Here is a 24291-nt window from a genome sequence, read left to right on the forward strand (position 1 = left end):
GATACATTAATCATTAACAATAGCATCATGGTGTGACCATGCTAGAATTAGGTCCACGTGTACATTACAGTATCAAGGTGCATTTCAGAAATATGTCTACGTTCACATTTTACATTATTTGCGACGCATCTGACCATGCAGCTACAGGTTAATCTTTAAACCACCACCTCCTGACTTTCAGCCTTGCCTTGGCCGGTTATCTTGAAATGTCAATGTGCAATGTTGATCTACTATCAGCTGAGGCCCGTGTTTTCTGCTTTCCCACACAAATGACGCACTTGCTATCTGTGCTGAGCAAACACTTTGCCTCTTCACTTAACGGGGCAAGGGCAGGCCAAACTTGTCACGTCCTAGGTCAGCGAGCGATTCCTAGAAAGGGCTCGCTGAACTGACTGAACTGGCTCTGTACATAGGTGAAAAGCTAGTGAATCATTAAACAACTTGGAGCTACAGCAGAATGGGCACGTTCATGTTCACTTGCCATTCTTTTCTGGTTTTAGCTGAATTTCAGACAACTTAATTTAACCCTCTGTGCACCAGCTGTGCACCATGGAGCAACATTTCATTATGACTAGTGGGCTCATTTTATTTGCAAGCAGGTTAAAGACAGAAATTAATATAAACTACGGTTCAATTTAATATTTTCATTCAACAAAGGGCCAACTAATTTTTCATCTTTTACATAGTACAAAAACTATAGTGCCCACCGAAAAAAAAAGTCTTAGTCTGTGGTATCCACAATGTGAAATACAATATAGTCAATTCCAGTAAATCCCACCTGCCAAAATGTAACTGCACTTAACTTGCATTGTAGCAGACAGGGGCAACTTTGTAGCTAGTTTGTAGTGTTTTTGTAGCGCCGAGGATCTCTGTATTCCCGCTGCCGAAGAACAGAGCCACCGCTCCTCTACCTTTCACCCGCCTCACCACGCACCATCAGCCTGATGATGGACGCGACCTTTGAGCCGCCGCCAGCCACACAGCTCCGGGGCTTTGTGCCGGATACAGCCCCACAAACCACCACAGGCTTTACCAGACCTCCGCAGTCTTTACCAGGCGTCTCTCTTCCCGCGAGAAATCCAAAAACCGATGCAGAGAAACGCCGCTCTCCTCCAGCCGACAACACAGATAGTCACGGCGGCTCCAAGCTCCGAGTCGCCGGCACTGCCGCCAGCCACACCGCCAACTACGGCCCCCACTGACCACTGAAGGGTTTGCCGGTACTGCGGTTACAGCCCCAGAGTATCAGACGGTGCCGTACGCCTGAAGCAGCTCGCTGAGTCCTCAGGTAGGAGAAATCGCCGGACGGCCAAACGGAGCTTCTCACACGCACGCCTGACCAGCAGGTGCCATCTTGCCTAAAACATACTTTAAAAATACTGTAAACTCAAAAACAGAAAATGTTTGTTTTCACAAATTCTTTGAGTTTAAAGTATTAATTAAATTTGGACACAAGAAGTTTTAAAAAAAAATAATAACACACACACACACATATATATAATTAACTAGCAGCCCGTCCCGACGTTGCGCGGGAGCAATTAGGCTTCAGGGCCTCCTCCCGCCCCGCTTTTGTAACCTGCAGACATCACTTTTTCCTCCTGTAATTTACTTTGCTTCAGGGCCCCCACCCGCCCCACTTTTGTAACTTGCACACATCACTTTTTCCTTGTGCACACGTTATCCACCCCCTTCCCTCCACTCCACCCAAGGGACGCAGGTTAAAACCCCTCTGGCTACACGTCATTTTTTCCTCTTTTTCCTCCTGTAATGCACCGTTTGTGTGACATGTGTAGTGCACCGTTTGCGTCCTGCCGCCGCCCGTCCCGTCCCCCGCCCGGCCCGGCCCGGCCCGTCCAATCCCCTGCCCGGCCCGTCCCGTCCCCCGCCTGCCCCTACATGAGTGCCCTTACCTCCGCCGGCGCTGCTCCCACCTGTCCGCTCGCACCACCGCTCCTCCCCTGCGCCATGTCCGCTGCTCCTCCTCCGCCAACAGTCCTCTGCTCCTGATGTCACCGCTCCTCCCGCGCGCCATGTCCGCCAATCCTCGGACGCCGCTCCTCCCCGTGCTCCTAACTTGACCACGCACGTCGCGGCCGGCGCTACTTTTGAGGGACTACTGTTTTTTTTTAATCTAAAATTTTAAATAACGTTTGTTTTTTTAATTTATGTAGCCTATAATCATCTACACACCATGCCGATTGCAACGGTGTATCGGGTGTGTAGATTGGCGCAGTGGTTCCCGAGTTTACCCGCCTCAAAGCCTGAAAGTTTCTGCTTTATTATAGTAGTATAGATAATACTTTAAACTCAAGGAATTCGTGAAAACAAAAATTTTCCCTTCACGTCTGCATATGTTATACTACAAAAATACATTTAAATACATTTTAAATGTATTAATTACTCAAAATTATTATTTAAATTTAGACACAAGAAGTTTAAAAAAAATACACACACATATATGTGTGTGTTACTTAAAAAAACTTCTTGTGTCCAAATTTAAATAATACTTTAAACCAAAAAAAATCGTGAAAACAAATATTTTCCTTTCACATCTGCATATGTTACACTTCAAAAATACATTTTAATTAATTTTACATTTATTAATTACTTAAAACAGCATGTCTGTACCTCTTCAAGCAAGCAATAACAGATTTCGGTGAGGCGTAGGCAGGCAGGCAGCTGCGGCACTTTTGGGGAGGCATAGACAGATGGGCAGGCACAAACAGGCAGTAGTGGTATTTCTAAGCCGCCCTCTGACGTCGCGGAGGCACAAACAAACGATGAGCAAATGGTTAATGTTGGACGAGGCCTGCCGACCAACGCAGCCGCCCGGAGTTCCTGACGTCACTGCCAGGAAGTAGACGGGCCTCGTACCGTAGAAAGAAGCAGCGCCTCCCGTCCCGCCCCCGAGACAGCGGGGAGAGCTCTGCCTGCGGCTGGACCGGTAAGAGTCCTGGGCTGGAACGAGCAAGTACTCTCTGCACGTCTCAGCTGCCCTGCGCTCGCGGGCACTTGCAATTGGGGCCATTCTGCCACCGACGGCTGCTGGGCGTGTCTGCCCCTCGCGTCGTGACCCCATCCTTGGGTGGGGGAGAGGGTATTGTTGTGGCTAACTCGGTGCTGCGGGGGTAGAAATCAAGGTGCGGCCCCCTCCCCAGTTGACCGCACGAGACGCAGACAGGTCTCCGACATGTAGACTTGCTGCAGCTGCCCCCATTGCAATCGCGGGCAGCTCAGCTGCTGGATCACCTACCTTGGGGGAATTACTCTACTCTTGTGGCCAGTGCGGGGCGGGCATTAAAGAGCAGGACAAGGTGGTAATCCTTGACGGAGGTCCCGTACCTGCTCAGGCTACTTTTTTTTAACAAAAATATTTTTTACCGTATACCCTGTAGATACATGTATACCCTGTAGAACCAGCGCAGGACCTCGGGGCCTCATTTTTAGGTGGCACACGGGTAATGCATGTGAATTATGACATTCACCTACATCTCCCGCTCTGATGTAATTCGTGTTTAATGTGTTCCCTAACTATTGCATCGTATGCCCTGCTGTGGTGTCCTGCATGGTCCGGATAACAGGTACTGTTATTCTCACAGCCTGCACCATATGTACAGTGAAGGTGCACAGCAATGATGTTCTTGTGACAGGGGCCATTTAAATGTGTTTATGTTATCGCCCTATCTATGATGTTATGGGTAGGATAATTGCCTAGTGGCAAATGGATTGATGGTTTGTTATGTGTATGACAATTGCCTTATGGCACAGTGAGTTATGACCTGTGCTACTTATGAGTAATATAATGACCGTGGCAAAGTGATTTATGTTATTTTACATGCTGCTAAGTGATTGATATAACTGTGGTCTGGGTCTTATTTGCATTTATAGGACAAGTGCCTTGGGGCACAGTGATTTATGTGGTCTATGTGGCTAAAGTTTTTTTTTTAATACAAAGAATATTATTTATATACCCTTGTGTGGAGTCTCTTTTGTGGTGTCTACTATGTGTGTGTTGCGCAAATGCTTTACATATTGCCTTTGGGATAAGCCAGACTGCTCTTCCAAGCTACCAAGGGGGTGAGGAGAGGTTATTTTGTGTGTAACTCCCTTAACCTGACTAGAGTGGTGGGTTCTGCCTGGCTTAGGTGTATAACCTAGCTAACCAAAAGCCCCCATTTCTAACAGTGGCCAAAAGATATCTTAAGTAGCAACAGTGAGATAATGTAGGGATAATAACTGCGACCCAATGCTGCTCTTAATGCTAATTGCGTTAATCCCTTGTGATCTCTAGCTGCTAGAAATAACTGTTCAAAGTGTGCGCTACACAAAACCTGTGCTCCCTGACCTAGTGAATTATGAGCGCTTCAAGGGGAGGGGAACAAGCGAGGGGAATAGCAGCTCCTGCCAGCAATGAGACAAATTATTTAATGTTGTCCAGCTCACAACACTATCTTTGTTTTTTAGCTAGTATGCGGTTTCCTGGTTAGGAGCGAGGCTTGGCCCAAGCGGAGCAGTGCCCTTCCCCCCCCCCATATGATTTGGGTTACCAATCAAATAATGGGCCTGCAATGTCTGCACCAACCACAGGATGAAGGAGATCAGACCAAGAAACTGAATAACAGAATCAAAGGAAATGTCACCTCCTGACAACGAGAAGAGGCCTTTCGGAGTGACGAGCCAAAGCAATAACATAAATAAGTGCTACTAGTCCGAAAAAAAAATTACATGTGACCAGAGATGCAACGCCTTCATGCCCCTTCCAGTGAAATAGACGCTGGTTTGCGATCCGTTATCTCAAGACCGCGTACACCAATTTCAATTAAACTTTATTGATTTAGATCTCTTACCAGATCAACAATTGCACATAATTCCGTCTCTTTACATAAAATTATTTTATAAAAATATTTTAAAAATCTAGTTTAGAACATGAATAAGACAGATTTCATAAATGTGTACAATTTATACTCTGATTCATTTGGTGGACATTTTTCGGTCAGTCAAAAATCTTTATTTCGGCCGCTAGGGCATTGAAAGCACATATAACAAAAATACATTATATAGAAAATATAGTAGCATCCTTTGAGATAGCTATAATTGGATAGCACTTTTTTGGGGATATGTACATTCCTATCTGGGATCTTAAATTAGCAAAGACGACTCTATTAGATGTCCCCGGACAAAAGGTTGTGCAATATACATTAGCCGTGAGGTAAAGGACAATAAAGTGCATATGCATAAACAGGAAGCAAATTTTAGGCAAAATATCAATTACATTCAAATATGATATCTTTAGGATACAGGTAGATAATACATTGTATAGCAGAATATCCAAATGTAAAATAAAAGTAGCAATTTCATTTAGAAAAAAACCCAGTAACAATATCAAGATAAAATATAGGGATAAAAAGTTAAAAAAAAAATTAAATCTCCTATAGAGACTAATTATTTGCAAAGTAGTAGTGCACCGGGAGGGCAATGGTTAAATTAATTCAATTTAAAAGCGAGAGTGCATATGTAAAAAGGCGTAATAGATAAAGTTTGACTGGAATTGGCCTATGTGCTCTTCTTTAGGATAGCTCTACCAGCACACCACATAGAATACAAGTAGCGCGAGATGGAATACACAGTGGGCATATTTGTGTCATACTTGAGTAGCCTAAAGACCTCGTAGCCGTGTCTAGACCCCAGGTTCCTGCACAATTGTAACAGCAAGCGAGACTTTGGCCTCCTGTAAGCAGGGCAGAAAAAAAGTACATGCATTCCAGTTTCCTCTACATTCTCGCATGCTGGACAATCCAGACTGCGGGCATCGGACCACTTGTTGGAAAAAGATGGGAGCTGGAGCACTCAATGTCTGAATTGGAGGAATAGCTTCTTCGCAAGAAGCAGCTGGATGTCAATTCAGGGTCTTTATTCGGATACAAAGGAATATCCATAAAAGTACAGAATAAAACCAAGACTGTGCCTACAGCGGACGCACTGAATGCCAGGTAACTGCCGCCCTGCTATTTTGTCCTTGTTTTAATTGTGTTTTAAAGCATCACACTTCACATTCTTCACTTACCCTGCGCCGCCTTCCAAGCACTCCTCTCCGGTCCAACTCTGGCTTGCCCTTTGAGTGGAGAGAGGTAGTGCTGACAGGAGCGATCTGGGGCATTTGTGGCTCAGTCCGGAAAGGAGGGTGACGGTCTAGCCGACAAAACCTTTAAAATCCTATGCTTGGCGAGACGCGCAGCGGACGCGTTGAATGCCAGGTAACTGCCGCCCTGCTACCACCTGCTATTTTGTCCTTGTTTTAATTTTGTTTTAAAGCATCATTCTTCACTTACCCTGTGCCGCCTTCCAAGCACTCCTCTCCGGTCTAAATCGGGCTCGCCCATTGAGTGGACAGAGGTAGTGCTGATGGGAGCGATCTGGGGCATTTCCGGCTCAGACCGGAAAGGAGGGTGACGGTCTAGCGGCCAAAACCTTTAAAATCCAATGCTTGGCGAGACGCGCAGCGGGCACGCCAAAGCCAAGCCCGTCTGCACATGTTAGTCGCCAGGACCCCTGGTCGCCAGGAGCCAGGACCCCTGGTAGCCCCCTGGTAGCCTATCCCCAGATACCTTACCTACTATCAATCTTAGGCGCTCATATACTAGAGACAAACTGCTCAGGATTAGACCGACCCCTTGTGTGTTCTCTGCTTATTCTGGCTGCATACCTGAAGGACCCTTTGCGTGTAAAATATGCAAACATCAGGCTACCACTTCCCCTGACCCTAGCTTCACCATTGCAGACGCAACTCCCAACATAGGTACCGACCCTTCTACTAAACCCCACCATAGGTCTACCCTTGACCCATCCAATATTAAAATCTGGAACTGCCTTCTAGCTAATATAAGGTTCCTCCCCAAGCATGCTACCAACATATGGGATCTGCTAAACTATAAAAACTCAGATATTGGGTTCCTCACAGAGACCTGGATTAAACCCTCAGCTATCCCTGCGATCGCTTTGGCTCTACCACACGGCTTCTGCATCCAGAGACTTGATAGGTTGGAAAGAGCTGGCGGAGGTGTAGCCTTAATTCATAAGGACTCTATATCTGTTACTATTCTGGACCAGCTGTGTGCTGACCTATTTGAATGCCTCATTTTCAGGCTTGATCTCCACCCCCAACGTAGCTGAAAAGGGGCCCTTGTGTACAGACCCCCGGGCCCGCTACTTGACTTTAACAGACGTCTGCTAGAATTTATCTCTCCTCATATATTTGCCACCCGCAATTTCCAACTTCTAGGGGATTTCAACATTCATATTGAGGATGTCTGCAACCACGACGCTGTGATCTGCCTAACGGACCTGGCCTCTTCAGGTCTCCTTAAAATTAATAATGAACCCATCCATATAGCTGGACACACCTTAGATCTCATCCTTTCCAACTCCCAGAACATCTTATGTGGGGAAACACTCCCCCTGATTTGGTCTGACCACTCCCTGGTTAACTTTCATCTGATGAGTCCCAATCCCTCCCCGACTCCCACATCCTACACGGACAGATGGTAAAGACCCTGGCACAAAATCAGGGCCGACCACTTTTCTGTCTTGGGACACAGACACTTTCAGCTACGGTGTAGAACAACAACTATCTCATTTTAATTCCATCATTATCAACATCCTTGATGAGGCAGACCCCTTGAAGCCACAGACCCACTCCCCTAAATCCACTTCTTCCGAGTGGTATTCCCCTGACTTATGCACCGAAAAGAGTTGGTGCAAAAAATTAGAGCAGACTTGGCGACTCTCCCACAGAGAACAAGATAAATCGAGTTACAAAACCGCTTTAGCATCCTATCATAAAAACATTAAAAATATGCACAAAATCCATATTGCAACCACAATTTGGATCAAGCTGGAACCAATTCCAGGATTCTTTTCCAAATAATTAAGTCCTACACCAACCCTAGAGCCTGTGATACTGCGGAATTTCCATCTCAGTCGCTGTGCAATAGTGTTGCATCTTATCTTACTCTAAAAAATTGATACCTTATATCAGAATATCATTTCTGCCAATATTCCCTCCACCCCTTTCACAATTGGCCCCACTAGCCAACACCACATCTCTTCACAACTACACTCCTTTCCTCCTCTTAGTCCTATAGAAGTCATATCTCTTCTCTCCACAACTAAATCTGGCTCCCACCTGGAAATCATCCCTACCAAAATTTCAGCCAAATTTGCTGACCAGCTCGCCGTCCCTATTTTCTCTATCCTTAATAGCTCTCTGCGTTTAGGCAGTCTTCATCCAGAATGGAAAAAAGGACAAGTAGTAACCATACGAAAAAACCTCAAGATTCTGACTACTGAACTATCTAACTACAGACCTACATCCTTACTACCCCTGCAGGCCAAGCTCATTGTAAAACATATCAACAAACACTTGTCCGAGTTCATTGAAACCACTCACCACCTAGACGCATCACAGTCTGGTTTCCGGGCCAAACACAGTACCGAATCAGCTCTTATCGAGGTTACTGACAATATCAGAATGGCTCTGGACAAGGGTCAGGCAGCTCTTTTGGTGCTGCTTGACCTGTCCGCGGCATTCAATGCCATTTCTCACCAGATCCTACTAGATAGACTTCAAGATATAGGTGTTTGAGGGCTTCCGTGAAGTGGGTGACTGACTTCCTAACTGACAGAACTCAGACTGTCACCCTAGGGACTTTTAAATCTACTACTTCTAAAGTGACCAAGGGGGTCCCGCAGGGCTCTTACCTGAGCCTGACCCTTTTTTTAAATATTTGTTATCCTATGGCCAGACTCATGAGATCCTTAGGATTCACCCACATCTCATATGCAGATGACACACAGCTCCTCACATTTGATAAAAATAGACCAGATATACAGCTCATTTTCTCCGGAGGCATGAAATCCATCGCTGCCTGGATGCGGGCTAACTTTTGACAACTTAACTTTGGGAATATGAAATCATGTTGTTTGGAGGAGCTGTTACTAGCTGGTCACCTACCTGGTGGCCGGAGGAACTTGGTCCTGCCCCTAAAGAAGTGGTCAAGAACCTAGGTATCAGAATTGATCACAACCTAACTCTTGAGGCACATGCTAATAACACTGCTGGCTCTTGCTTCTACATTCTTGGTCTACTTTGAAGGATTTTTTCCCCTCTTACCCTCTCCCACCAAGAAAACTTTAATGCAAGCCTTGATACTAAGTAGACTTGACTACTTTAATGCCCTTTTATTTTCGGCTAATGAATACCCCCTCAATGAACTTCAGGTTGTGCAGAATACTGCCGCCTGTCTTGTTGCTGACACCCCAGCCAGAACACCCTCTGAACCCCTCAACTACCTCCACTGGCTTCCTGTGAGAAAGCGGGTAAAATTCAAAATAGGCTGCACTATCTTCAAAGCCCTCAATGGCCAAGGCCCCTCGTATCTCTCTAGCAAACTATCTATATACAACCCGGCACGAGTGCTTATATCAGGCTCTGAACTGTTGCTATGCACCCCCAGAGTTAAAAAAGCGCGCAGCGGAGTCAAAGCATTATCCTACCTCGCCCCTGTATTTTGGAATAAGTTACCTCTTCATCTTCGTATTTGTCAGAATCTGCCCAAGTTCAGAGAGCTGCTGAAAACTCACCTTTTCTAGTTCTTCATCTTGGCTGATCTCTGTGGTACTAAGCGCCGAGATACCCTTCTGGGTGATTCAGCGCTATACAAACCAATAAACTTCAAACTACATAAATAAGAATTAAAAATCAATAAGTGCAGTGAACATGTTAATATGGATACACAAGATTATATACATAGTGCAATAGTCAGTTTAACAAATCAATCATACATCAGTCATAAGCCTACAACTTAGCTATAGGTTCAGTGATAATAAAAGTGCAGTATTTCAGGTTTAGGAGCAAAAATATTAAAAGCGAACACTTTGGCACCTAATAATAAGGACAATAAAATGATGCGGCCCACATATAAATTGATTCAACTGCCAGGCATACAACCAAAACTATCTACGTTGTATTCATAGAGGCACGGGAGCGGACAGCCAGTCTCAAGAAAGTACTGACACAGAATATTAAATTGTCCCCATTGAGCATGACGATCTCCCTGTATGCTTCCTTAAAATCGGTAATATCGTGGGCCTTAAAATAGTGAATCAACAGCTGCTACTATATACTTATAAAAACCACAGAAAAATAAGAAGTGTAACCTAGATTGGCTGCCACTGTCACCACAAGGGCAAAGCATTTGCTGAAGGTTAGAGTTAAAGCCTAAAGGAAAGCAAAGTAAATAATTTAGTGTGCCAGACCTAAGGTTAAAGAGCAAGCTTCGTCCCAGCGATTAATCGCCTTTAAGAGATATCTAGCTGGAAATTTTCGGGGGGGGGAGGGGGCATCTATACCTAAAATACTTATATACCGGGCAAAAGAGGGTTTCAAAATTTCATGCTCATGTCTCAGGTTGCCATAGTAAGCGTACAAGACCACATGAATAGTCTTTTTATTAATGCCTGCCAGATTTCCTGGATCTGTAAAAATATGAGACAGATTTACAATATGAACAACAAAAGAAACCAGGGAGTCTTGAGGCCAGCTAGTCTGGCTGGGCTGCCCATACCGACTATCAAGTCAAAAGGTACCCAGGTCACCACAGGACAGCCTCTCAGAAGGAGACAACTACTGGTTAGTGAACAAAACAGAACACTGCACATACACCAAATCTAGTCAAAAACTGATTGACAAAATCCAAACCATCAGATAGTGGATTCCCATCAAAAAGACTTGGTGATCAGTCATATCATCTGGCCATCCAAAGTGTGAATAAGCTCGTCCCCTGATCATAGGGACTAAAGGCCACACAACTTGGATTTGGTCCACAGTTAACTACGACCCGCCATCTGATAGCTATTTTTGATGGTTTATAAAGGAAAAGTTCAGTGCAACAAAAAAACAAGTGGTGAGTTAAAATAGGGTGATGTGTCCTCCATACACAAACTTTTATTCCTTAGCCGAACAACATCCCCTAATTGAAAACCAGAACAGTGCAAAGGAGACAGTATCAGCAAATATCTGTCCAAAAAAGGGGCCAACATGTTTTTGCCTAATGGACAATCAATCCCTCTGTTTTCATCTGGGCCTCTGTTCTTATGATTGTTGCGACTGCTATTGAATAGACACTGTGACCAAATCGAAAAAACGTGCCAAACATTAAGTAATAAAGGTTGGAAACGATACAACCTGTACCAACCATGATACACTAATCCTACATGTCATTAGAAAGTATGAATCTATGGAAAAAATATATTCATTATTGTTAGTGTCATGTACCAGCGTTCACTATTCCCACAAACAGGTGTGTTTCCCTGCACATATTCAAAAAATAAATTATTTATTTTTGCTCACCCGTTATAACAGGGGAAAGGACCTCGCCTCACCTGGACCGTGATCATGTCTACGAGGCCCCGCTCTATGGATCTGAAAGATGCAAACAGAAAGGAGAGACACCATAAGGCTACTCTATGAGCAGTTCCAACAGTGTCCCCCACCCCCTCTGCTGTATATGTCAACTTCCTCCATTTCTAGACAAACTAGTCACATAAAACCCCCCACAGTCTCAAAGAATCCCACCTGATAGCCCCACAAGGATTGCAATACACATCCTCCATTAATCTACAACTGTCATTATGCCTAATGAAATAGTTTCAGGCTTCCATTTATTAGTATCAAACTTTTAAAAGAAATTGAAGGGAGATATATGTTAATCTCCATTACTATACTGAAAAGTCTGGCCCATTACAAGTGTTATGTGGTCTCGATATGTATCTACCCAAATCCTTACCTCTATGTCGGTACCTCAAGCTCACTCCTAAGGCTTGGGGGAGGTACTGACCGGAAGAGATAGAGCGTTTTTATCCCTATAGCACTTTGGGAACTACTTTTCCAAAACTAACATGGCACATTGATATTTAGAAAGCCAATGACATGTTGCATTGCGCGAAGATCGCGCAGGGTGACAAAATGTTGAAAAACCCAAGGGAACATGGCGTATTAACACCAAACAAAATCATCATACGTTATAATGCGCGAAAGTCGCGCAGGGAGATAAAATGTTAAGAAAAACCCGGAGGACGCCTACCGTTTGGTGTTTTCCTATAACGGCAACTTCGCCACCATTCTTTGACGCCTCCAACTCTCGTGGCAAGTCAGACGCTGGAAACTACAAAGTGAAGTCACAGCGTCACTAATTGTAGTCCCGCAGAATCGGATACTTTTATTCACCTTTCCAATAATGATCCTAAGCTCAGGGACCGCCTAATTGTCCTTACTTAGGGCAGGACAATGTTAGTTTCTTAATCTTTGTGTTTCTTTTGAGAACTACGGGATGACATCATAACGTCCCCCTGAGTAGTTCTAACCCAAAAATTATCGTCTTTCAAATCGGGTCTTCAACAAGGTTCTAACGCTGACTCTATCCCGGAAATAATTGGTCTTCCGGGGGGTGGCCTTTCGGAAGAATGTAAAAGTATGCTGTGACCGGGTGCTCAGCTATTAGAAATACTGCCTCATTCTGATTAATCCATCCTTCTGATGATGCCTCCTCCACTATGTACCTGATCCGTTTCATAAGATCTTCAGTGGGGTCTTGTTGTAAAATCAAATATGGGTGTTCATCATTTAATTGCCATAGGCATTCTGTCCAGTAGTCGTGCATTATTTTGAACAACAGCATGTACTTACCCCCACCAACCCATTCCACGATCGATTAGATGGTGGAAGCGTTACATCGATGTGTTGGTGGTCTGGAGAGGGAGCTTAGACTCTATTGACGAATTCCATCTATGGTTAAACAGCAGGAACCAATACCTGAAGTTTACGGTGGAGGCACATAAGGAAAGACTAGCCTTTTTAGATCAGGCCTGCAGAGTGAGCTATATAGAAAACCAATGGCAAGAAATTCTTTACATCTTTACGATAGCCACCACCCTAAGTCTCTACGCAAGAATCCACCGTATGGACAGTTCCTACGGGTGCGTAGTAACTGTTCGAGTAATGAGGACTTCACAATCCATGCTAACAATCTGTCATTACAATTGAGAGAGCGACATTACCCAAAGTCACTGATAAAAAAAAAATCCAGAAAGAGAGCAAACAATAATAACCGTGATGCTCTTTTGGAACCACCAGTTCCCAAAACTCCGAGTGGAAGACTCACATTTGTAAGTACTTTTAATACTAGGAGCAATAACATCCAGAAAATAATAAGAAACCACAGGCGGATTCTCAATGATAGCAATGATCAGATCGCTTTGCCGCTTTTTGCTTTCAAAAGGGCAAGTAGTATTTGAGACTGCCTTGTGCACACTCGTCCAAAGGAGAATCCCAAAATAGCGTTGGGCACCCTATGGAATTTACCACCTGCAGTTGGACACCACCCTTGTGGCGGTTGTTCAGTTTGCCCTCAGACGAAACACTCCACAGAGATTGATATAGATACCAACAGACCCTGGTCACAGTCAAATTTCAGTAACTGTAACAGTAATAATCTGATCTACTTGTTAACATGTTCATGATCCATTAGGTATGTGGGTATTACTACCCGCAAGGTACGCACACGCATGCTAGAACATAAGAGCGCATTCCACTGCAAGAAATCCATGACTAAGCTAACTAGACATTTCCTAGAGAAGCAACACAGCGAAACAGATTTTCAGTAGACTGTTTTAGAGAAACCGTTTATACCCACGCATATAGGCGATGTTTCTAGATATTTGTTTCAGAAAGAACAAAAATTGATTTTTAATCTTCATACAGACACAGAGGGATTAAATGATGACATTCCATGGACCTCACTGTAGGATTCAGACCTTGTGTAGGATATACATAAGTAGGGTCAGTTTTTGTCACAATTCAGTACATAAGCACTAATCTGTCCTTATGTAGTCTGTTTTCATAACTTTTGGTTTGGTGATATGCGACACCTGACAATTAACATGCATGCAGTATATATTTTCCAATCTAAAGACCAAACAAGATAAGGAGTACGAACTGACCAGGGGTGCTTTGAAAGCATAGTTCCGGTTGCATCGGGTTCTCTATCCTAGGCTTGCAGATATAATTTCGCCATATTTTACAGTCTATTTGTGACTGGAAGATACCAACCATACACCTTGGGGGTGTCGATCAGTGTAGCCTTCACCGGGCAGAGAGTAATATACACTAGTGAGCCCTATCAACAGTAAAGATCGTAGCACTGATCAGGATGCAAAAATGGGCCCAACTACATTAATTGTTACCGACCACTGTGGATGGGCTTTGCTTTTCAGTGTATGACCAATAATGACAATGCTCCAGTGGGTGTTGACACCCTTGTTGAAGAGCCGATTTGAAAGACGATAATTTTTGGATTTGGAACTACTCAGGGGGCGTTATGACGTCATCCCGTAGTTCTCCAAAGAAACACATAAAGATTAAGAAACTAACATTGTCCTGCCCTAAGTAAGAACAATTAGGCGGTCCCTGAGCTTATGATCATTATTGGAGAGGTGAATAAAAGTATCCGATTCTCTGGGACTACAATCAGTGACGCTGTGACGTCACTTTTTAGTTTCCCGCGTCTGACTTGCCGCGAGAGTTGGAGGCGTCATAAAGAATGGTGGCGAAGTTACAGTAATCTGAAAACACCAAACAGTAGGCGTCCTCCGTTTTTTAAAAACATTTTATCTCCCTGTGCTACTTTCGCGCATTATAACGTATGATGATTTTGTTGGGTGTTAATACGCCATGTTCGCTTGGGTTTTTCAACATTTTGTCACCCTGCGCGATCCTCACGCAATGCAACATGTCATTGGCTTGCTTAATATCAATGTGCCATGTTAGTTTTGTAAAAGTAGTTCCCAAAGTGCTATAGGGATAAAACGCTCTATCTCTTCCGGCTGGTACCTCCCCCAAGTCTCAGGAGTGAGCTTGAGGTACCGACTGAGAGGTAAGGATTTGGGGTAGATACATATGGAGACCACATAACACTTGTAATGGGCCAGACTTTTCAGTATAGTAATGAAGATTAACATATATCTCCCTTCAATTTCTTTTAAAAGTTTGATACTGGGGGCGTGGCCAAGATGGCGGCGAGAGCAGACATGTGAGTCCACTGCTCCTGCCGACGGCCGTATTACAGCACCGGTTCTGGCACACCGGGGCCCACAGAATTGGGCCCGCGGACTGTCAGAACCGCGAATACAGCGGAAGGGGTCCGGAGATCCCACCGGAAGAGAGACACCACGCGCACCGAGCCGCCTGACTCTCGGAGATCGCGAGGCGCCCATCCCCCACGGCGCTGAGAACGAGGCCCGGCCGAGCGGAGGAGAGGAGGCCGACTGAAACTGTAGGGCCCCGAGCTAGGCGGACACAAGGCCGCTGATACTCCGCGCCTGTAGCGCCCGAACGTGAGCCGTATTGTATCCTGCAGCGGCGGCCACGAATAAACAGAGGGAGTCCCCGAGGCCTCGGAGACCTGGGGGAGCAGTGGAGCCGCAGTGTGGCGCCGAGGGCCCCGGGGATCGGGATCTGCAGCCGGTGGTGCGGTGGAGGCGACCTGGAGTGGATTGGTGTGCGGGGTCCCCTGGCGGCCGACCCGAGAGTCAGAGGTCCATGAGGCGGCAGAGTGCGCTTAAGATGGAGGGGGTGCCCCTGACAGACAGGCCTTACCAGGGATGTAGGTGGTGACTCGACGGAGGCACGTGAGGCCAGTGTCCCGTAGGCCCGTTAAAGGCTGCGACGCCACTTGAGGGTGCCCCGCGTGGTACCGGGATCACGCAGCCCGAGGAATCAGAGGAGGTCTAGAATCGGAGGCCACTACTCTGTGAGTCCAGAGCATGGCGCCCACCGGCCCGAGAGCTGGGGAAAGGTGAAGAGGACACCCGGGGGCCGACTGCGGCAGGTGCCAGAGTGCCCAGAGGAGTGTGTGACCCTCCTGGGAGATTGTGGAAGCGACCGGTTGCCCCAGAGTTTACTCGGCCAGGTGCGGGAGGCCGAAGAGCAGGTGCTGGCAAGGTGAAGGGAGGCGAACGCGCCAGACGTGGCGAGCTGGGAGCCCGGATACAGCAGCGGTCCGGAATCGCCCTGCAGGCGCGGCAGGGAGGGAGACTAGGCCTACTGCTCGGGGTGCAGAACAGCCGAGCAGAACGCTTACCGGGGTCAATGAATGTCGGCTGGCAGGGGCACCCGCGGCAAAACGGTTAAAGACCTCTTTGCGAAAACACAGACCCCCACCCACAGAAAGATACTCTGGTCCCAGGCCCAAAGAAAATGGAGCAGGGCACGGACAACGTATCAGAACCCATCACGAAGGCGTTTCTGGAATCCTTTTTTACATCCCTACGGGATGACATCCAAACCTTCAAGACAGAATTTGCCAGCGAAATTAGGGAAGTCCGGCGTGAGATGGACGGCCTGGGAGAAATGGTGGCAGACCAGGAGACCAAAAGTGACAATAAAGACACTGAACTGGCAGCCCTGCAGCAAGAAATCATCCGCCTGCATGACCAGCAGGTGGATCTTCAGCTTCACATGGAGGACTTGGAGAACCGTTCGAGACGACACAACATCTGTCTTCGCAATGTTGCCATGTCCGAGGCCACCCAGGACACGTTTCGCTATGCCAGAGAACTCTTCAATCATGTGCTGGGGCGCCCATTGGACTCGACCCTCCAACTCGACAGGGCACATAGAACGGGGCCTCCCCGAGCGTCGACGGCGCCCCCTCCAGACATATTGGCGTGTGTCCAGGACTTTCGCACCAAGGAGGAGATACTGCAGAAGGCATGACAGAAGCACCCGATCTCGTTCCAGGGGACGTCGCCGCTGCTTTTCCAGGATTTGGCGGCCCTCACGCTGCACAAACGCCGTCTTTTCAAACCGGTCACGTCCCACCTACAAAAGAAGAACATTCCATATAGCGGGGGACACCCCTTCCGTCTGTTCTTCAGATTGGAGAACAAACAATACCAGCTCCGGTCGGTCTCGGAGGCCTGCCATTTGTTGGGTATTGAACAACCGGAGGAAGAAGACGAGGTCCAGAGAGCCACTTCTGAGACGGAGGAGCACAGGCCCCAATGACGCCAGCAGCAGCGGCGGAAAAGAGTGAAGAGACTTCCAGCGACAGAAATTGCAGGGGGTCAGCGTGCAGCACTGGAGGCAGTGGCCATAGATGGTGGTGTTGACCCACGGGGTGAGGGACCCACTGAGAACTAGTGGCATAGTTACCCGTTCAAACCACGCGGCCGTTGGCGGGAGAGTGCTCCCGGACAAACTAGTAAGACTACCCTGTGCTGGGTTTTTTCCTTTTCATCTCTAGATGATGGACTACCAAAGTTTGCAGTTGAGGGGTGGGGGGGGGCACTGGGTGGGGTTGAGTGTTTGGTCCATGGTTCACTTAAGGGAAGAGTTGGTCCCTGTTCCAGGGTTTTGGGCTCAGAGAGGTGGGATAGGTCTTGGGCTCCTGAGGGGCACACGCAAGGCTGCTACCACAGCAGGGTCATGGTCACACTCCTATAGATGCGGACGGATGATATAGTTATCCTCATTTTAAACGTGAGGGGTCTGAACAACCCGGTTAAGCGCAAAGCGATCCTGCTCCAGTTAGAACAGTCCCAAGCGGGCCTTTGCCTCCTACAGGAGACACCTTCTAGATAGGGATTGCCATCGGCTTAGATCCTGCAGATTCCCCCTCCAGTTTTTCTTCTCCTGCCCTGAAAAAAAGCCGGGGTGGCAATTCTGGTGGCACAAAAGTTTAGAGGGAAGGTGCTGGGCAAAACTGCTGAAATTAAAGGACGACTGTTGGTATACAGGTTTGCAGTGGAGGGTATGACTTACACGATTGGCACGATCTATAGGACCCAATGAAGGTCAAAAAAATTCCTACTCAGACAACTCACCGACATCACTGACACGACAGACTGTCACCTCGTGCTGGGCGGAGACCTGAATCTGGTTTTTGACAATGTATTGGACAGGTCCAGTCAACGCACTACACAGGTGGGAGCGCTCACGGCCACGGGCTTGTCTCGAGTTCGGGATCTGGGATGGGGGACCTCTGGCGCACGCCCCACCCCGGGTAGAGTGATTATACATATTTTTCAGCTGCCCATAAAACATATGCGCGCCTAGACTACCTGCTCGTCTCCACAGCTACCCAAGCGCTTGTCACTAGCGTCGACATGGGTATGGCTTTCCTTTCCGATCACGCACCGGTTGCGGTCAGTCTGTCTGTGCCTGCGGCGCAACCCTCTCGTAGAATATGGCGCCTTCGAGAATCGTTACTGAATAGGAAGGAGGTGGCCTCCAGAATTCAAAGCGTAATAGCAGACTACCTTACACATAACAGTAACGCTGACACTACATTGGCAACACAGTGGGCCGTGCTGAAAGTTGTCCTTAGAGGGGAGTTTATTTCTGTCTCGACAGCAGATTGGCAACACAGTGGGCCGCGCTGAAAGCTGTCCTTAGAGGGGAGTTTATTTCTGTCTCGACAGCAGAGAACGCGGAACGTCAGGCCAAAAGAGACGAGCTCACGCGACAGACAAGGGAATTAGAACAGATACACAGGAGGAAGGGGGTCCCGAGAATATGGAGGCAGTTGAAAGTTGCCCGCCAGCAGCTGGCAGCCCTAGATCTGGATAGGGCAGAATACGCAGCCCTACGACTGCTCCACGCGTACTAAACGGGAGGAGACAGATGTGGACGCCTAATGGCGCATAAGTTACGCCAGGTCACGCAGAGACGGGAAGTACGGGAACTACGAGGGCAGGACGGCGTAACAGTGACAGGAGATCACGCTATAGCCGGGGCTGTTTCACCTGATCCGGAGGTGGAGGCGGACTTTCTGGCGGCCATCCCCCTACCTGCTTTGACACAAGACCAGATTGATTGCTTAGAGAGAGACATTCGCCCGGAGGAGGTGATCAGGGCAATCTCTCGACTTAAGTTGGGTAAAGCTCCCGGCCCGAACGGCTTCCCAGCGAGTTTTTATAAAACAATCTGTGCCCAAGTGGCCCCACTACTTGCCCGACTCTTTCCCTCCTTCGCAGAGGAGGGTGCGATCCCGAGAGACCTATTGGAGGCGTCTATCGCTGTGATACCCAAACCGGGTAAGGACCACGCAGTGTGCGGAGCATACAGACCCATATCTCTCCTAAACGTAGATCTCAAACTTTACACCGGGATCCTCGCCTCCCGCCTGGGACCATACATGGGGGGACTGATCGATCCAGATCAGTCTGGATTCATTCCGGACCGACAGACCTCTGACAATACCAAAAGGGCCTTCCACCTTCTAGAAAAGCCGCCCGCACGGAAGGCAAATACATGATGTTGGCCAAATACGCCGAAAAGGCATTTGATAGGGTGCACTGACCCTATTTGGAGAGGGTATTAGTGAAGGCTGGTATGGGACCCAAATTCTGCACCAGGGTTTTGAACTGCTATAAGTTCCCTTCTGCCACGGTTCGGGTCAATGGCTGCATGTCTCCTAGGTTCGGGATCGAGCGGGGCACCAGACAGGGCTGCCCGCTATCCCCCCTGTTGTTTGCCCTTTATATGGAGCCTCTCGCGCAACTACTTCGGTTAGACCCGAAGGTGCAGGGAATCAAATTTTGAGGCGACGTCCACACCATTAGCCTTTATGCCGACGATGTGTTGATATCACTAGCCAACCCCCGGAATTCTCTTCCGGCGTGCATTGCTGACCTAGCACAGTTTGCCCGGGTCTCGGGCTTCAAAGAGAACATGACTAAGACGGTGGCCCTCGACCCGTCGCTGGAAACGGGCACGCGCGCCTGCTTGCAGGCAGAGTTCTCCATACAGTGGGCCTCAGACTCAGTCCCTTATCTGGGGATACAACTGGCGCCTTCCTTACAGACTTCCGTAGAGATCAATTACTTCCACCTAAGGCAGAAAATTAGACGCGAGTTGGGGCAGTGGAGGTATTACCCGCTATCTTGGTTGGGCAGGGTAGCTGCCGTCAAAATGACGGTTCTTCCTCAAATACTATACCTCTTCCGCAAGATCCCCTTGGCTCCTCCACGAGGCTGGATAAAACTGATGCAGTCGGAACTATCGCAGTTTATATGGAACGGGAGGAAGCCCCGCCTGAAATTGCGGATAGCAATGCTGGCACCAGACCATGGCGGGATAGGGATCCCAGACTTGGCAACGTATTTTCAAGCATCTCAGTTGCGCTTCCTGTCGGAATGGGTCAGATGGGAATCCGGGAAGCATTGTTTGTTTCAAGACCAGGATGTCACTGGACGGACCCTACAGGAAATCCCATTTACGCGTCGAGAACATAGACCCCCTAATCTCTATGCGTCCTTTATCACACGTGTACCATTGGAAATTTGGGATCGAGTGGGGGTTAGTCAAGAACTTACCACCCTCCCTTCGCCCCTTACCCCCATTATCGGGAACCCGGACTTTCAACCGGGACTGGATGAAAAAGCTTTTGCATGCTGGAAGCCTGCCGGTTGTCGTGCTCTCCATCCCATTTATGGCCCAGAGGGTGCGGTTCCTTTCCCGCAGTTCCGTCAGGAGTTCGGCATGCCCGAATCCGAGAGACTCCGATACTTGCAGGTCCGACATTGTTCACTCAACACAGAGGTGAGGTCCTTGGCAGTCAGACGCTTGACGGCTTTTGAGCGTTGGCTGATCACCCGTTCCACGGACAAACAACTGATCTCGGACCTCGATAACATGCTCATGCACAAACACAGATACAGATACAACTCAGGCAGGGCGAGATGGGAGCGGGAACTGGGGAGATCCCTTACTCACAAGGAATGGGCGGGGGTGTACTACAGGGCGCGCCACTCGGCCTACCATATGGGACTTACTGTTACACTCACAAAGGTGGCGACCTACTGTTATTATACTCCTGAGCGCCTGTATGAAATGTACAGCGGCAAGGACCCTTTTTGTTGGCGTGGCTGCGGTCAAGTGGACACGCTAGTTCATATACTCTGGGAGTGTCAATGTTTACAGGGCTATTGGGGCCAGATATTAACAGAAGTAGACACTCATTTCGACACAGATATCCCACGCTTTCCCGCCTACGTCCTCCTGGGGCTACCTAATGCATTGACCTATCCCTTAAAATTCCGAAGGGGCCGACTGATAGCCATTGCTCTAGGGTCAGCAATACAGAATATTGTGGCACACTGGCGAACGAAGCAAATCGCCTCTGTATGGTTCTGGCCATGGAAAGACTGTCGCTGTCTAGGGCGGGGAAGGGGGCTCGTTATGCTGAACTATGGAAGCCATTTCTATCCTTCCTGGTCTCTGAGTTTACAGAGGTAACTTGTCCGAAATATCTTCGACTATTGAGGTTGACAGAGATCGAACCAGAGTTGAGAGGGACTGACCCAGCTCCGAAGTAGGGAGGAGATCAACGGAGAGAGTAGCTGAGAACCATAGACTATAGGGGAGGAGGGTAGGGGAGGATGGGAAGGGAAGCATTACAGGGGTCGGAAGGGTTTGTTGGGTTTTGGGTCGGGATGGGATTGTTTAGGAGGGGTTTTTCTTCCTTTTGATTATTGCTGGCGATTGAGGTGCGATGTGCCGACGGTTGACTCTGGGGTGCTATGGCATCAGGAAGGTGCAAGAGATGAGGCTGGTTGGACTCAGATTGCGTAGTACTGATAAGGAGCACACGCCTCCTCACCTGGCAAATATGGCGATGGGTATGGGGGACGCTTTCTAGCCTCATTGTGTTTATGACGCGGCCGGCCCAGCCTGGGTTGTAGGCGGCTTGCTGTGTATAACGTGGTTGTCTCATGACATGGCTAATGTCTTGTACCTTCCCGCTACACTGAGCTATGGGTAGGTCATTGGACTGACCCGCGCCTCTTTTGCAGTTTTGCTGTATCTTGGTCTTATGATTATCAATAAAAACATTTATTACTAAAAGTTTGATACTAATAAATGGAAGCCTGGAACTATTTCATTCGGCATAATGACAGTTGTAGAATAATGGAGGATGTGTATTGCAATCCTTGTGCGACTATCAGGAGGGATACTTTAAGACTGTGGGGGTTTTTATGTGACTAGTTTGTCTTTTGGCTAGAAATGGAGGAAGTTGACATATACAGCAGAGGGGGTAGGGGTACATTGTTGGAACTGCGCATAGAGTAGCCTTATGGTGTCTCTCCTTTCTGTTTGCATCTTTCATATCCATAGAGCGGTGCCTCCTAGACCTGAGCACGGTCCAGGTGAGGTGAGGTCCTTTCCCCTGTCATAACGGGTGGGCAAAAATGAATAATTTATTTTTTGAATATGTGCAGGGAAACACACCTGTTTGTGGGAATAGTGAACGCTGTTACATGACACTAACAATAATAAATATATTTTTTCCATAGATTCATACTTTCTAATGACATGGAGGATTAGTGTATCACGGTTGGTACAGGTTATATCGTTTCCAACCTTTATTATTTAATGTTTGGCACGTATTTTTCATTTGGTCACAGTGTTTTTTCAATAGCAGTCGCAACAATCATAAGAACAGAGGCCCTGATGAAAGCCGAGGGATTGATTGTCCGTTAGGCAGAAACATGTTGGCCCCTTTTTTGGACAGATATTTGCTGATACTGTCTTCTTTGCACTGTTATGGTTTTTAATTAGGGGATGTTGTTCGGCTAAGGAATAAAAGTTTGTGTTTGGAGGGCACATCACCCTATTTTAACTCACCACTTTTGTTATTTTGTTGCACTGAACTTTTCCTTTATAAACCATCAAAAAACAGCTATCGGATGGCGGGTCGTAGTTAACTGTGGACCAAATACAAGACCATCCACCAGTTGTGTCCCTATGACCAGGGGACGAGCTTATTCACACTTTGGATGGCCAGATGATATGACTGATCACCAAGTCTATTTGATGGGAATCCACTATCTGATGGTTTGGATTTTGTCAATCAGTTTTTGAATAGATTTGGTGTCTGTGCAGTGTTCTGTTTTGTTCACTAACCAGTAGTTGTCCCCTTCTGAGAGGCTGTCTTGTGGTGACCTGGGTACCTTTTGACTTGATAGTCGGTATGGGCAGCCCGACCAAACTAGCTGGCCTCTAGACTCCCTGGTTTCTTTTGTTGTTCATATAGTGTATCTGGGGATTTGAACCAGGCAAGGGTCTTAAAACTTTGTATCCCTTTGACCCGCTCTTCTCTGTTTGTTTGTGATACAGATTTACAATACTCAGGCTAGTCTAAACAGCTGCCAACCATGGTATGTGTCCACCCTTGTTGCAGTTTAGACAATCAACTATGATATCTCTGGTTAGCGTAGCATCTGGATTTTGCCATACTATTATCCAGAAGAACCCTGGGTGGGTCCTAATGTCCTCAATAAATGATAATTTTAACTCTTGATGGCAGACAAAAGAGGAAGAACTCATCGGTGCCCCAAAGACTCTCCGACAAAATCGGTTTTCTTCTACCTGAATGTTATTACAATTTACATGACCCCAGATTTCTGCTCCATATCTTGCGGTAGGTAGGCACTGAGTTTTATATATTTTTAACAGGGATAGCACTACATGAGTTCTTGGTTCTGGTAGACACAAAATCAAGTTGGTAGCTTTTAAAAATGTTCTCCTGCTATGAGCCAGATGGGCTGCCCAGGAGCCATCTGGCTCATAGTGTGAAAGTGGGTGTGCATATCAATTTTGCATATCAATTTTTCAGAGCCAGAATGGATTGCATTTTCAGAGTGTTTTTTGGGTCCGCAACTCATTAAAAACAATGTTTTTTAATTTGTGCAAAGGTCCAGCTTGTTCATAAAATCCACAAAGCTCCCAACTAAAGTGCGAGTGCATTGGGTGTGCGGCCCATTCGGACCGCATCGTCTATGCACAACAAAGCAGGTAACACATTGCCATTAATCATTGGGACGTCCTTAGTCAATTTGGACAGATCATTATTCAACTCGTTAATGTATAAAATGAAAAGCAGAGGGGCCAGTACGCATCCCTGCCTAACCCCTCTGCCAATCAAGATACTGCCCCGTCCTTACTAATCCTTACCCTAGCTCCCAAGTCCCTATGTAAGTAGGCCAAAAAATATACTAAAGCCTCGTCCAGCCCATACTTTAAAAGACGTTGCCAAAGACGTGATCTAATTACAAAATCGAATGCTGAGTTAAGATCCATAAAGAGCAGGTAAACTGGGGACTGACAAGCTATGGTATATTTACCAATTATCAGATTTAAGTTAGGGCATTGCTCTACGGTTCCCAGTTAACTTC

The 24291-nt window shown here is 47.1% G+C and overlaps 1 protein-coding gene across 3 annotated transcripts in view; it reads left to right on the forward strand.

Annotated features, from left to right (window-relative positions):
- Positions 1-2766: 2766 nt before the first annotated feature.
- The window catches only part of LOC147701860 (uncharacterized), a 94574-nt gene continuing 73049 nt past the window's right edge, over positions 2767-24291 (forward strand). Inside the window, exons 1-2 of one of the 3 annotated variants that reach the window (XM_086930491.1) lie at positions 2844-2944; positions 4465-5990. The gene's annotated coding sequence lies outside the window, so the exon portion shown is untranslated. Of the gene's footprint in view, positions 2945-3235; positions 3582-4464; positions 5991-24291 lie in introns of those variants that run through there. The other 2 variants (XM_086930492.1, XM_086930493.1) reach the window with 2 other exon arrangements.

This window comes from Lissotriton vulgaris, chromosome 7 (assembly GCF_964263255.1).
Source record: "Lissotriton vulgaris chromosome 7, aLisVul1.2, whole genome shotgun sequence".
Taxonomy (NCBI): Eukaryota; Metazoa; Chordata; class Amphibia; order Caudata; family Salamandridae; genus Lissotriton; species Lissotriton vulgaris.